The 16,875-nt window shown below is 39.0% G+C and overlaps 1 protein-coding gene across 1 annotated transcript in view; it reads right to left on the reverse strand.

Annotated features, from left to right (window-relative positions):
• Positions 1–16,875, reverse strand: part of GALNT18 (polypeptide N-acetylgalactosaminyltransferase 18) — a 223,643-nt gene that overhangs the window by 91,961 nt on the left and 114,807 nt on the right. The window lies entirely within an intron of this gene.

Here is a 16,875-nt window from a genome sequence, read left to right on the forward strand (position 1 = left end):
CTTTACTCCGTAGCCCTTGCTTAGGTCATTGAGTAGAAGTTTCCTGATTTTCACAGACCTGCAGAGACTAAACACTACAGCATCCAGTTGAACAAATGGGCTCACCAGTTGTGAAATAATGGGATGGAGTCTGTTTCATTGTTTATGAAACTCTGCCTACCAGTGACTAAATAAAGTTATAAAACACTTCCACTTTAAATCTATGAAACAACAGTTAATAAATACCAGTCAAGCTGTAGCTGTTCTGTGTCACAAGTCTTCCAACAGCAACAGTTTGATAAAGAAATCGAGCTTTGCAATTACTTGTTTGCAGATGGAAATGAGGAAGCATTAACGTGAAGGAATCTGGTGATCGTACGCACCACAGGCTGTTATGCAAAGAACAAGCTGTGAGCCTTTTTATGTGAATTTTCCATACACAATTCAAACAGATTGCAGAGCCTGATGGCTTTTCTTTCATAAATAGGGATCTCTGTTTAAAAGTACGTCTCAAAAACATTTTTTCATGTGGACACAGTCAATGGTGACCAAATACTTTGAATATTACAACATGAGAGATACTAAAGGTATCTCTAGCTTTGCCAGTTGGCAGAAGAACGTTCACAGGACTGTTAAGGGCTTTCAGAGAATCTAATTTTTTCATATTTGTCCAGGCCTCACAAAATGTTGAGGTTAGAAATTATTTACAGTAGAATGAAAATAAACCTACCAAATACAGAGAGAAGTTTCTACTGCTGGTTGCAACTCTGCCACCTTCCCTGTAACAGGAACAACAGCTTCTAAAATGTTTTTATGGTGGGTCAGAAACTATAAGAGGTTTCTTTGAATATGAAATCCCTGCCTGAAAATCCACATGCTGACTAAGCAATGAATGTTTATGAACCTCACCTTAGTGCTCTTCTGTTAAAAGACCAAAAATAGTTCGACAAATATACCATCAGAGTGCAGCACTAAATGGATTTTGAGAGATCATCTGGTCTTTCTTCTTGCCCCAACACAGAGAGAAATTTGTTCCAATTAATCCTGACAGAAGTTTGTCTCATCTCCTCTTAATTTTACTCAGCAAATATTGTCCCATGCTCCTTACAGAGGGATCAAATGAAGCACACTATAAAGACAAATATATTAACAGTATACCTAAGTCTATTGTCTGGCACAGTTAAAAAGCACAAACCCCAAACCTGCAGTGATTAAGCCTAGATACTTGCATTTGAAGCCATAAAAATAACTTTCTTCAGGCTAACCACTTACAAGAGGCATAAGCCATAAAACCAAAAAAACGGCATAAAAGACCTAAAACTCTTTCTGCAACTCTCCACTGACAAGAATACCTTTTCCTCATAAATCTGAAGACCAAGAGCTACTCTTGAGTAACAAGCCCCTTTGAACATTCATAAATATTAACATATTTCTGATGGCAAATTCATTGTAGCAACTTTGCTTTTCAAGCTGGTATTTCAGGATGCCCCTGGGACAGGGGAAATGAAATGACAGATAACACTATCTCCCATCACCAAGCTGCAAGAGAATCCTCCCACGAGCAATGCTGGATAGTCACAGCAGCAGCCTGTAGGGGATGATAGCTTTAAGGATTTGGCAAGACACAGAGCTGGCTCTAAACCCTACACAGTCATCAGTAACATTTAAAAACTAGCTTTTATACAGAACATGGAAAAACCATCCAAATTTGCTCACTGCCAAATCATTTGAAGACATTCAAAAAAAGAGCAGGGAACTAGTTTGAGAAAAAACACTTCAAATACAAATTTGCAGGAGGAATACAGGGAAGGTGTTAGAATATCAAGCTATTGATTTCAATAAAAGAAGGAAAAAATAAGTAATTTAAGTCTTAAAAGCTAAACCAGAAAAACATCAAATATATCAAATCCCACCAAGGACACAACTGATTCAAGGAAAAGTATTTTACAGAACTTTAAAAAAATAAAATCAAAATTTACTGAAGTCAGATGATTAAGAATGAAACTCATCTACCATCTGAGACATAAAGTCTACAACTGTCTTGTGATTTGCACTGAACTCCCTTCAGAAAGAAATTAATTTGGTTATTTAATGTATTCTCAATGTTAAAAGGAATAATAAGATGACAGCAATTTGTAACTTGCCTAATAAATATTCCAGACAGTTGTCACAGTACATACAGTTCCCTGGATTTTAAACTCTTTTTCCATGTGTATATCCAATCTGTGATGAATTATTACTCTGTTTATGGAAGCCAAGAGATTGAAGTCATTGTTCACGAATTCTGGTACCATATGATACAAATAATTTCACTGAATGTAATGTCATCAAGGAGGATGGGATCCATTATACATCTAATTGCTGAATAGCACCTAAACCAAGGAATACTTCCCTGTTTCCATGTGGGAGCTTACAAAATAACATAAATCACACAAGTAATCAGGCTTAAAAAATACACAACTGGCTGCATGATTAGGTGTTCAGTCCATAATGCACAAAACAGGACCGTTCCGAGGGTTAGATACTTTTAAAAAGGGGACTAACTTTTAAATGAGATTTTCTTGAGCAGACTTGTTTCCATTTTAGCATCTGTGCCAGTAACAGCACATTAGCAAAAGAGCCTACTGAAAGAAACGCCAAGTAAACACACTGAGGACCCTGGAATCAGATGCCAGGGACAGACCTGAGCAAGCAGAATAATTCCTCAAGTCTTCCCCAGTGGAGCTGTGACTTGGCATACATTGGAGAGGCATTTATTTCCTACAGAGAAAGGCAGAAACCTCCTGCACGGCCCCACCACCAGCCTGCTGTCACTCCTGCCTGTGCTGGGAAGCCTCACCCATTCCAAGCAGGTCCAGCCCTAGCACTCCTGGTCCTGTTCAGCAGGCACTTCTGTGCACTTCACTCACAAAGTTTTGTCTCCTGGGGGAGATGAAACAGTTGGAATCAGAATTGTGTTAAAGTATGTCTTGCAGAACATTTACAGAGAAATCTAATTTTTTTTCCAGAAGAATGCCAGACAGGGCATTGGTGGTGCTTCATCCTACAAAAGAGATGTGGAACTGTCAGGCACCTATGCAGGTACTCTCAGGATTACTGTGCCTACAGTGACAAACCAAAGATCTGTTCACTACTCCCTTCAAAACTGGCTATTTATTCTCTATAATTCATGTATTTCTCAGCTGTCACTAGTTAATCCCCTTTTGGGATGCTACTGAATTTCTGAGCTGAAGCTTAGTCAACACTGGTTCTGCTGGTAATAGGATGATGCAGGCAGTTTACTCCTCAATTTCAACAGCATCTTTAATCAAATTATCCAAAACTCACAGAGAATGACCTTCCATTTCTAAAAGGACCCATTCAAAAATAGAAACATATTTATTTTATATTTACTGGTGCTTTTATAGGTCTTTATCAGACAGGAAACCACTGAACAAGTAACTGATTATACAGGTAACTGCACATGGCATCACATTTTAAAAATATAGTACAAAGGCAGAGGAAACACATTTACCCTGTCACAGCTATTTATATCAATCACAGAACTTCCTTCTGGAAGGGGTATGTATGGCACAGACAGAAATGCAGTTTCACACTGATACAAACCTTTACAAATGACCAGAATCAAAAATCCACTTAGTTCAACTGGAGATGGGCAGGTAGGGGAAGTTAAACCTGCAGAAAGCCTGGATCTGATAACCAGACAAACCTGCTGTGATTAAAAGTTTCTGAGTGTGGAAACTTAACTGAAATAAAATCCACCTCCAGCACACAGATTTGCTAACTTAGGTTTTATCTGGTATAAGTTAAGTGATCACTGTTCTACATTAAATGAATCAACCCACTACTGCTCTATTAGGATGGGGAAATACAGCCAGAATAGCAGCAGAGCAGAGTCCATCCAGACAATTTAGAATTTTCTAGAAAACATTCTGTATGAACTCTAAGCCACAGGGTGCACACACTGTGCAACGCCATAAAAATTCATGCAATTTTTGAAATATGCTTTGTCATATATCAGAGCCAAGTCTTGATGCATAAGATCCTGAGCTAGATAAATCATCCACTGCTGTTTTTCATGTTACTTTGATAATCCAAACCCAGGAAGTCTAGCAAACTATTGAACATGCATCTTCTTTTATAATTCTACAAAAAAATTCCTCTACTTTCTTTCTGGCTGACCTGAAGCTGATTGAGCTATTATGCAGTAATGCATAGCTGATTAAACTCAGTTTGATATACTCTGAAGCAACAGGCATATTTTTCTAGGGTACTTTCCATTATAAGGAAAGCTGATTAGAGCCCCCTTTTTTTTTTCTCCATTTTACTGCACCTAAGTAATTTCTCTCAGTGTTTCAAGTTCAGGGCCATAAAATGATGGTTAGTTTAGCAGACCATTTTATTAATTCACCTTCCCTAAGGTTTTCCATTTTAGACATTTTAAAAGATCCCTGACTTCCTAATTTTTGTGTGTTATTGAAAGAGAGGTAAAAAGAACAAATATTGGACACGTCTAACCTGTGCAGAGCTTGCAGTATGAATTACAGACCTCTGGAAGTGACTCAGACACAGTTTTGCAATCCTCTTCCTGGTCGACTCCGTTGGCTCTCAGATGGGTGCTCCAAGGAGCTGAAACTTCTGGTGAGAGCTGACAGGATCACAGAGGTTCCAGTTACCTCCATTTGGGAAGGCAACACTCTCTTTCAGGATGAACCACTTCTAATTTGAGGAGATGGGCTATGTGAGCTGACCTAACACCACTGAAGGACAGGATTTCCTTCATTTGGTAGTAACTGTCTCTGGACTAATCATACAACTTTATGGATAATATCTTTCCATTTCACAAAAAAAGAGCCCATTAATGAAAAATTAACTCCTAGGAGTCATGAGCTGACCTAACACCACTGAAGGACTGGATTTCCTTCATTTGGTGGTAACCCTCTCTGGACTTATCATACAACTTTATGGATAATATTTTTCCATGTCACAAAAAAGAGCCTATTAATGAAAAATTAACTCCTAGGAGTCAGCACTTTTCAAGATTGGTCTGCAAATTAGAAATAAAACTTAAAAGCTTTAGACATTTGGTAAGGATGGAGTACTGACATAAGTATAAAAAAAGTTATAGAAAAAATAAAAGTAAAAAAAAACCTAAAACTTTTTTAGTTGAAAAGCCCCCTTTTTTCCCCTTTTGTTTTCAAAAACAATTTTCAACTGAAAGTTTTCATGTATCTAATCTTCTTTCGATTTAGTATCATGCTTAGTTTAATCTCTGCATCATTTGAGAAAGGCAGCACACCAGCACCAAGAGCTGTCTGTGATGGAAGCTTGAACACTAAAATTATTGCTCCTTTCTCACCTCAGGGACTATCACTGCACACATCTGCAAAACCAACCAAAAATCCCATTCTACAGCATGCAGTAAAGCAGTAATTTTGACTGCTTTGCACTGGATTTACTGATCTGGCTCCTGCAGAAGTGCTCCTGCCCACACGATGTCTGAAGCTTTACAGAGTACTCCAGGCTGCTCAATTTCCATCTGAGAGAGAAACACCCAGCAGTTCCCATGCTCAATGTATTTTCAGGGATATGAACTACCAACATTCCCTGCTATCAAACTCTTCCCAGAGCTCCTACTGGGGCATACAGTTATAGAGGCATTTACTCAGATTTCAGGAGAAGAGTAGATCAGTGAAAGTTTAGTTGGAGTTACATAAAATACTGCTCAGGGTCAACTGACTATCAGGCAACCTCTAAAGTATTTCTGTATCACTGTGTACAACTGATCTTTTCAGGCTTGTAGGGTAAAACTAAAGTACAAATTCTTTTATTTAATCTGAAATTATCTTCCTATGATCTATATGATCATTCTGTGCCCACATGTGATGATGCTCCTTTTAACAAGCCATTGAGGTTTCCTCTAACTTCATTATTTTGTGATGTTCTCCTCTGGGAGATGCAATTGCTGAAGCATGGAGACACACTAAATGAAAATTTCCAAAGTCAGATGTCAGATGCTGCTTACTTCAGATAGCTCTAGCAGTGTGCAGATCTAGACAATTAAAAAAAAAAAAGGCAAAATAACCTTGACTATTTCTCTTGCTCTTAGTCAGTCTTTGGGCTCCCCAGGAGAAGGGAATTCTGCACAGTCTTTGCTTCTCAGTCAAGAAAAATCTCCCTTTCTTTTAACCAACCTTTTTTTTTTCTTGGCTATGCTATAGCTGAATTTTTCGAGTGAAAAGCTTTCCTAAAGTCTATTTTCACATATTGGAGTAATGGTCTAAGCTCAGATGCCATAAGATTTATTCCTAGAAGAACAGGAACCTTCAGAGTCTAGCAGGTCTCCCTCCTGGACACAAGGCATTCTAGAGGTTGTCATGGCACAGCTTCATTCCGTTCCTGCCCTTTTACAGAACACTGTGCAACACAAATAGCATTACAAAAATTAAAGATAATTGTGGAATACATGTTGTCTTTGCCTGTGAGCTATTAACCATACACACAGTCACACAACTTTTGCCTCAATATTCCTTGCATTTTATCAATTTGTGTGTGGGGGAAATTGGTCAAGAGAAAAAAAAACACCTTTCTTTGGAAACAGAGATACCTGATGAGAGAAAACCAGACTCAGTGCTACTCGGTTTCACTTGCATGTTCCAAACTGGTTGTCAAAGCCTATGAACTACCAACAAAGAAGTTTCAAGCGCACAAATATCACTGAAATATAATCATAGACATTTTATATAAGAAGCAGACCACGGGGAGATGTTTCAAACTTGTTGCCTGTACAGTAATAATAACACTAGAAGGCAGGGAATCACAGTCACTTATTTGACTTGGGAATGTGAATACATTTTTCAAGTACTGACAGTGTAGTCTTTCATGGTAATAAAAACCAGAAATCATTGTTTATTGGTTGGCAGACAAGTTGTCAACTTGTTTATTCGCTGGCAAATGAGTTGCAACTTGTTTCTCATTTTAGAAGACCTTGTTGTTCTCCTCCCACTTCGTGTACATGAGCAAAGCTTGAGATTAGGAGCAATGGGTCAGGAGAAATAATTATTTCATAGCCTGTAAGACTGAAAGATCATCTATTTAGCCACAGAAATATCTTTAGGCTTCCTTAAATTTCACCATAATTTGAACAGCTATGCAGATTTTTTTTTCACCTTCATAAAATATTAATGCTCTTAACATCTCATTTCTTATTTATTTTTTTTACTTTATTTTTCCAATTATTTCTATTTCTACTGTATGCAAATCTGCTGGTATTTGTACCATTTGAAAAGATTGCTTCAAATAGAAGGTGGCAGCTTTTGAAACATTAAACAATAATTAGACAGGCACTGGGCCAAAGGAGTGTGTCAGTGAGGAGCAAAGGAACAATGTGGCAGCCGACACTGAGCTATCTGGAGAAAACTGAAAGCACTTAGCAATTCCATCAAGGTTTTCCCTGCTGCCAAACAAAAACAACAATGATTCATGCTGCCATGTTATTTAGCATTCATCATGATTCTGAATTACTCAGTTGAAAGTTCACACTGCAGTGCAGACAAACCCCTTTAAATTTAATAAAAGACAATTTGTCCTTTGAGTTGGTACCAAAAAGCATCTACCATCGCTCTCAGATTGCATTTGAAAGGAAACTAATAAGAAGAAAATAAAAATAAAACCATCATTTTATTCACAAACTCCATTGCAAAATGCCATAGGGATGTGGCAGAAGAATTCAGCTCCACACAGGTCCCCAGTCAGACAGCCAGGAGAGTAAGATTTGCCCAGTTGTGTAGGAAATTGGCTGCAGAACTTACCCAAAATCTAACAGACTAGACACTTGTGAAAATCAAAAAGAACATGAAGGGTATTGATATTTTCAGCATATTACCTGTATCTCCATCCATACAAACTCATGCACTCCCAGACTCTCACAACAGAGTTCCACTAAGTGGTGATGACAACAACTCTGGTCACAGAGGCCAAATGAAAACAAAACCTTTTTTTCCAAATAAACCAGGTGAGGAAAAACAAGTGGGAATTCTCACTCTCTCACAGTCTAACCCCTAAGTCCTCATTTTTCCCTTGTTATTGCATCATCAAAAATGAAAGTTTTAGCTTTTATTCACATTCATCACATTTTCCACAAAGTTTTAAACTGAGCTTCCCCAAAGTTTTCCCAGGCTGCTAGTTGAAGCACACTACTTTAAATAGGTTGCTTTTCCAGGGTGAAAGGAAGGAACACCATTTCAGTAACATCCCCATAAATCACTAGCAGTGAGCAAGTTGAATAATTTAAAATTTGGCCATCAAATATACTTTGAGAACACTTTTAAAGAACTCAATGCCAAACATATCTACAGAAAAACAGGCCAAAAGAAAAGCCACCACGAATTGTTTTAGCTCTTTCAGAATTCACATATCCTTTGTTAAAATGTTCTGTACTTGAACTTTAGACTTAGAGTAGGTTCCACAATGCCTTTAAAATATCTAGCACTGCCTATAAACATGCCTTTGTGTGGTGACCAAAGATTACTCAGTAATTTTTTAATACATGCTGGTAACTGTTTTTTATTAATTAGTGATATGCTTGAACACTCTTAAATACTTCAGGCAAAGCTCTTATCATGTCTTAGATCCTTCAGCACATCAAGAATTTTGAGGTTCTATCACAAAGAAATTGAAGTGTTTGAAATTATCAGCTCTGGAAGGAAGTGTTACCATCACTTAAAGTTAAGAACTCAGCATTCATTCTATGAAAGTTATCTTTTTATTCATTTTTCTTTTTAAGAAAAGTATGATTGGGTTGAGAGGAAAAGGTAAATTTTGTAATGAAGTTCATTTAAAAGGCAATTTTCCTTTCTTAACTTTCTGTAGGACAAAATCCTTTAACTACTTTGTCTGACATTACAGAGTATTCTCCCCACACTCTGTCAAACTCTTTCAATTATAAGTGCCATTCTTTTGATAAGGAAAGAGAAAGAAATCCTTTAAGAAGTCATTCAGGCTCATAAGAGCTTACATTACTAGAATATCTCAAATACAATTTCTATTGAAGACTCCACGGGAAAAGACGTCAAAAGGAAATAATCTGATCAAAGCACAGTATCTTACTGACATCAACAGATATTGGCACTTCTCTCATGAATGTCTTCCACGGCACCAAATCTATACCTGTGGCTGCTACTTGAATTTAGTGACATGCACTTAAGAACATGATCCACAGAAACCATTCAAGCATTTTTGAAGGCAAAATAATCTGACAAATGTGAGAGGGGGGGGAAAATGGGGAAAGAAAAAGGTTTTTCAACCAAGCAATTTCTCAGAGCTCTCTAGAGATTAATTTTAAGGCTAAAATCACAGTGATGGTACTGAGAAGTGCACCAAGGCAGTATTTATGTGCTGGCATCCTCAGAGTCAGCATGCCAGCAGCCCAGAGCACCTCCAAGGCACACTGGGTGAATTCCTCATCACTACTAGAAGAGCTTAAACCAAGCCTGTTCTCAGTGAATGTGACCACAGCCTTTAAATGTGGTCACATTAGGCTTCTGAATCACACATGACACAGGTGATGCTATTTTCTGTTAGTTGACCCAAATAATTCTTCCAGAATACCCCAAAGTGCCAGTGTGCAGCTATTTATCATCACCTAGAAACTGGAAGTGTAATTTATTCATCTGTTTCAGTCTCTGCTATGAGCAGGAACATGAGGTCACACAGAGTATGCCCACACTAAGGGCTGTGTCATGAGAGGGTGGCAGGACAGGTGTGGGGATGAAGGATAAGAACACCCTGACAGTGCATTGCACCACTTGTCATTCAAGGGACACAGAAGATAGGGAAGAGAAGTGCAGCATGAACTGGCACACTGGGATTCAAGGTAAAACAGAGGCACCATAAAACAAGGCCAGTCCTCTTAGACTTTGTATACTGACATAGGAAAAGGTATTCATCAGACTGCTACACTGCAAGTGGACCAGGACTGAACAAGATAAATTACCTCACAGATGCAATAAAAGATGACCATACATTAACTTTTGGCCCCTGTTAGCTAGGGAAGATTCAATTCATAGCACTATCTGAATGCTTGAGTCATAAAGCCTGATGTCAGGAGCCTGCAGTAAAAGCCCTGCCCTGCACAGCTGCCCCCTGATGTGGACAGTGGTTCTGCTATCAGCTGGCACACACATTGAAATGTTGCTTGTCCAGCCATAGCAACAGACTGAACTATGATGATTAAAATAACTGTTCTGCTGAAAGGCCACTTGGTCACTCCCAACACCTTTGGAGCACATTGAGCTTCCACAGAGGCAAATGGTCTCACAGCACTGGAACTCTCCTAACTGCCCAGAAAAGGAAGGCTAAGGACCTTCCACTGGAGTTAAAAAGGAAGGAGACTGTGACGGTTCCCAACATAAAACTCCATGCTGGTTATCAGACAGCTTTCACACAACTATAATGACCAGGACACAAACCCAGAGCCTTGCCTCCAGAAAGGGATGCTATCCCTGCCCCCTCGTGGGATGGAATGTGAGTCCTGGAATCTGATGGACTACGGAGTTCAGGCATGGGGGAGTTAGGAAAGCTGCATGAAAAGTATACTTCATAATTGTTTTAAAATGCAAAAACATGTATGAAAAGGAGGCAATGGATAGAGAAAGGAAGAAAGTGGGAAATGATAAAAATATGCCCAAAAAAGGAAGGAACAGACTGTTCCTGGGGGTGGAGGAAGGCAGGGAGGGATGATTCAGGCAGGAGTTTAATTACTGCAGCTAAAATCAAGGGAAAGCTGAATGGTGAGATGAGGGAGATGGAGGAATGCAGTTTGTGAGAAAGTGCAGTAAATACTGGTATGGAGGAAATTATAAGAGGCACAGGTAGTCTGGAATTTGAGAACATGCAAAATGGAGACCCCACCTGAAGGACACAAGCTCACAAAGAAGGATGAGTTGTAGGGATTGGGAGTGAGGAAGTAAGCATTCAAAAAGAGCAGACTGCCAGGGTAGAAGGAGTCCAAGGAAAGTGGCTGAGACCATAAAGACCAAGGAACAAGACCACCCCTGGATGAAAAGAAGAACGAATTAACACAAGAAGAGAAAAAGTTGTGAAGAGTCACCAAAAAACAAAACAAAACAAAAAAAAAACCAAAAAAAAAACCAACTAAAAACCACAAACAAAATTTAAAACAAAACAAAACCCACCCTAAACCAACCAACCAATACACACACACAAAAAAAACCCCAAAAAACAAAAAAAAAACAAACACCCAAAAAACCACACAGGGGGCAGAATAACTGGGACAAATGGCCTTATTCATGAGCAGTGTCCTTCTCTGTTTCACACTTCATTTTGACATCCTACTCCACAACCTCTCCCCTTTAAAGCAGGAATCAAATTCATTGTCACAAGGACTGACAAGTAAGAGGAGACAACAGTCCACAGCCAGTTGAGGACATCATCTTCAGGACCCAATGTCCTCATAAATGTCTCACAGTCTATTTACATTAGTGGTTCATATTTTTTCCCACCAGAATTCTGAACTGCATGGCCAGGACATGAATAAGAAAAACATAATGCTCCAACTTCTGGTGGCAACTGGAACAGATGGCCAGAGGACAAGGGTTTGCCTCGGGTTATTTCCTTCTTCTGTCTTTTCAGATGCATCCACAGAAGCTGGCACACCTCACTGCAGTCCCAGCAGCAGCACACAACATGTAGCAGCAGACATATGCTCAAAGAATTGCCTTCATTAATTCAAGTTGCAGCCCTAAACATTACTAAAGTAAAATGCACAGTTTGTAACAATAGCCAATTTTTTTCTCAAATCCACAACAGGAATAGACTTCCTGCTCGATACATAAATATATGCTTTTTACCATTTGATTCCTAACCAGCACTGCACAGCCCTCTTTCCATGTCAATCCCCTGTCAGCCCTTCTGAGAGCTTGCTTCTGTAAAGATGTGCAATAATGATTTCAGCAACAAGATCATTAACTAATGCAGAGAATCAATCCAGGCAGATAAAGCAAAGCCCCACCCATGCATAAACCACAGCCCAAAAATGAATGCAGGTGTCACTGACATATTTTATGAAAAATCCCTTTGCCAGGATTTCTTATCCTGGGAAGCTTCAGCTTCTCCATGTTTCGGTCCCCTGGAATGTGATTTGAATTGCTTACCCAGCATGTGAATTGTTTTTAATTAAGGACCAATCACAGCCAGCTGTGTCAGACTCTCTAAGTCTGTCATGAGATTTTATTAGCATTCTTTTTGAGCCTTCTGATGAAATCCTTTCTTCTATTCTTTAGTGTAGTTTTAGTATATCATTTTCTTTTAATATAATATGTATCATAAAATAATAAATCAGCCTTCTGAAACATGGAGTCAAGATTCTCATCTCTTCCCTCGTCCTGGGGAACCTCAAACACCACCACATGCAGGTTTGGATCAACTTGGCCTATTTCCTTGGTTTCAGATGTTTCTGTTTGTCTTGGCACTTTCCTAACATTCAGGTAAGTAAAAAGCAAGAATCCAAACAGAGAGAAAGCAGCTCCAAAGGTTTTCCCCAGGAGATTGCTATCAACAGGTTTTTCATAGCTGTATGATCTACAAGTAAGCCACCTTCAAACTAGGCTGTGCTATGAAATCAAGCATGCATCTGAACAGTAGTCTTGAGTTCATCACTGCTTTTGTAAAGGAAAAAAAAAACCAATCTTCTATTCTCAAATATCTCTTAAGAATTACCACAGAAATATAACTTTTTAATGAAAAGCTCTGGATGCTTTTTGAAAAGTTTCTTTTCAGTCAGTGTTTTGAGGACAACCTCTCACAGGTGAAATGGCTGCACCTGACCCACTTTTTACCAGTCTGTGCTAATTCTCAACACTGCAAGACATAAAATTCACATCCTGTGATATCCAGCATTATTACTGCAGTTCAATAGCTGTATTCATGGAAATCTCCAGACAAAATGAGAATTATTACACTGAACATGTAGGAATATTTAATTCATAAGTAATGCTTCAAGGAAAAGGAAGGAACCTTGCAAAATCTGAGCCTCTACTGCAATATTATTAACTCTAATATGAAATAAAAATGTCCTAGAGCAAGATCATTACTGCTATAGTATGAAATTTTGCAAGGCATACTCTGGACACACTCATGCCCACTGCCTCCCCACAAAGCTGAACATGGCTAACAACCAGCTTTTTTAGAGAGATTTCAAATCATCTGAAAATAACTTCCAGAGGTACTTTCTAATGCAGTGGTGCTCAATGCCAGCAAAAAGACTCAAAAGCCAAACCAGGGCTCTGGTGGCACAGAAGGTCACCACCCTGTCCCCACAGAGGCAGGATGCCACAAACCAGGGGAAATAAAGCACAATGCCAGTAGTCTACAGCTCAGGCAATACTTGTAAATATGTTTCTGAGGTCTAATTAACCACCAGCAGTCAGGGGCGTGGTCAATTTTTTAAGTCTCTTCTCTGAAAATAAAATTCTGCTGCTTTTGAAGTAAAAAAAAAAACTATATTGCCAAATTGTAAACTTATATGTACATTATCTCTGCAAAGCAAACAGCACTACTGCGGACAATGAGAAAGATTCTGATCTGACATTTAAAAATACAGTAAAACACCTGAAATCTGTGCAGTTGCTCAGCCCCCAACATGACTAAGACCCAAATGAGACACAAATAAACAACACTGATACTTTACTGGTTTTACTAAAACTTCTGTTCTCATTATACAGTACACAGGTAGTCACTAAAATGTGCCTTTTTTATCCTTCAACTAAATTAAATTCTACTACTAATGTACCTATCAGCAAATATGAAACAATGCAGAGCAATCTTCATCAGAATTCCACCAGAAAAGATGATATGGTGAAATACACACATTAAGCCATGCAAACAGTTTTATTAAATAATCAAAATTTTAGGACCTACAAAATCTATTTTCTACTTTGAAATGGCACACACTGGCCTTTTTACAGTTTTCTAACTCCGAACACTTATTTTAAAAAAGGGAAACTTCACAGAGAGAGATTAATTGAGGTCTCCTGAAGCATAATTGAGAACGTGAAAAACTGCACCAAGGTTTAGGGAAAGCCATAGATAATTTGCTTGACATCCCTTGAAGTACATGAAATAAAATGCTATAGCACATATCGTTCAAGACAAATGTACAGACTTTGGCCCTATACTTGAATTAATGGTTTCTGAAAGCAGCCTTCTGGAATTAAAAAAAAAAAAATAAAATCTAGTTCTTGCACTGCTCTTTTCCAAAACACAGGTCTACAGAGATTTGGGATTCATTAAAATGTGCTCATTTGAACTCTGCCAGATCTCTGGTCTCAGTTTTTCTTTCTATTCACTTCCCACAGTGTGATGTTTCCTGCCTGTGAAGCCCATGGCTGCGGCACCACAAAAAGAAATCTTGCATCAAGTTAAGAGAAGCTGCCATCCCTGGCAAATGCTGCAGAGTAAAAACACCACTTATAATTAGGATTCTGACAGATCCCTGTGAGAAGCAGAGCTGGAGCCCACTGCAAGCACAGACCAAGCGTCTGCCCCCTCAGGTAACATTACAGGGAAACCCAGAGTAACCCACTTATCTTACAAGCAGCAACACTTGCAAGCTAAAGAGCTACTAACAAAAACACAGAATGACACCAAATATAAAGGATTCATCTCAGCAATGCTAGAAGGGAGGAAAAATGGAAAATAGAATCTTGTAAAAGGAAAAGTAAGTTTCAAAATAAATATTTCAAGATTTAAACTAATAGTAGCAAAGCCCATAAATCATCTTTACAATCTCTCCCGTTCCAAACATCCATCAGCTCCAAATATATGCCTATTACCAGGTCTTCAGCATACATTATGGGATAAAGAGGACTGTAGAAATCTAATTTAATACTGCAGGGAAGAGATGCCAGAGAAAGGGTTAGAGGAGTAGCATAAAATCCTGTAGAGGGTTGAATTTTTCTGTGAGACTAACTATAGCTCTGCACAGCATGATTTTGTATAAAATGACATGTAACACCAAGCCAAGGCAGCCAAACCAAAGGTTACCTTCCTCTCAATTTCTGTCTCCCTGCTTGGGGCCAGGAACCCAAGGATTTAAGGCACTGGAGGGTAAGAAAGGCAAGCCTAAATAAAAGGCACAGCAAATCAAAAATATTATACAGTACAGTAGTAACGAAAAAATGTGGCTGGACAGGTTTTCCTGAAAGATAAAGTAGTTCCTGTGATTTCTGTTCTATTTCAGGTATGAAATAATGAAAAATAATAATTTGGACAACTCTGAAGAGCACAGTGCAAAGAGTGCTTGTTAGTGAGCTCATCACAGTGAGGACAGGCTCTCAGAAACACTGGTATTTCTGACATTGCTCTGCAATCTGCCCACTGCAATAACTGCCTGTAAACCATACAATATCAGACTCAAACTCTAGAAGCCACTTTTTCTCCACCAGACTATTTCTCTCCTTTTATATCTGCTTTGTGGCCAATTTATCAATGTCCAGAGATCTCAGGCCCTGCAGCTACTCAGATTCTTTCAGTTGCCATTTGAAAAGTGCAGGAGTGGATTCACACAACCACAGCCAAGTCCACCAGTCAAAGCTGTGTTTCAATGCTGTGTTCTTTCTATGAAATTGCTAGGTGTTGCATAAGGGAAAAGACAAAACATAGGGCATAGGCCTACACCAAGTTGTTGTGTTTTGTGTGTACTTTGAATAGTCAGGATTGCAGTTTTTCTTTCATTCATAGTCAGCAGAAGAGGATATGATAATGTGCATAGCCTGGGGTGGAGAACTTATTTACTTGCTTCGCAGTAAGTTTCTTCTCTGTACAAATCTGAGCCACATTTGTGATCAGCAGCAAGTCACAGGATTTAGCTACAGGGATATAGCCAGATAACAGCAGTTGTGATGGCAAGGATAAGAGAAGCCCTTTGTTCAGCTTTTTCCTTCAACAAGATAAGTTCAGATTCTCCTTGTATTTTAGCAGTTCAGAATTAACCCCCCCCCCCTCCCCAGCACAGCAGAATTTTTCTTTAAGTTCAGCATTCTGCACTTATTAAAATTTCATCACTAAAGTTCCTAGAAAATAAGACTTGCAAATAGTGCCCAGCATGGCCTCACTGACAAATACCCTGGCAAGCACTGAACCATCAGAGATGGGCAGTGCAATCCTTCAGATCATGGAGAGCAACATCTGAATACAGACAGCAGAGAAGCAGCAAAGTAAGTGCTGCTAATGAGGAGAGGAGAACTGGAAATCTAAAGGAGAAGTCTAAGAAACACAGAAAGGCATTTTATGCACAGAGGGTACACATGTGGAATCATACACAGGAAATAGAAGTGCAGAAACCACATGAGCTTGAAAACACTCTAAAGCACTAAGAACAAAACTTGCTAGGTCTAATCTATTGCTACATTCAAAACTCTGCCTACCAGACTGTCAGAATTCAGGACATCCCTCTGTCTGTCCTGGATTGCCAGGACCCCTGCCAGGGGGCTCAGAGACCCTAGCACAGAGCCCAAGATGCTTGTGACTTTGATTATGACCCATGGAAAAAGTTACCAACCTTATATGAAGACCTGCAAGCCACGAAAGTCTAAGTAGAATAATAATTAGTTTGTCACGGGGTGAAAAATAGATTTTTGGGGTTTTAGGGGGCAAGATGGAGGAATCTGGGCATGTCCAGCCTTTCTCCTTCTTCTTCTTGGCCTCCATCTTCTGCTGTGAAGTTGGCACTTTCAGATTGGTTTAGAGTAGAAGCTCACTGTCTAACATGGGTGATAGGTATTGGAAAGTAATTGTAAACATCGTATACATAGTTCTTAGTATAAAAAGATAACACTGCCCTGAGGGCAGTCAGTGTGCCACTGTCTGACCTGCTGA

Source organism: Geospiza fortis, unplaced genomic scaffold (genome assembly GCF_000277835.1).
Source record: "Geospiza fortis unplaced genomic scaffold, GeoFor_1.0 scaffold590, whole genome shotgun sequence".
Taxonomy (NCBI): Eukaryota; Metazoa; Chordata; class Aves; order Passeriformes; family Thraupidae; genus Geospiza; species Geospiza fortis.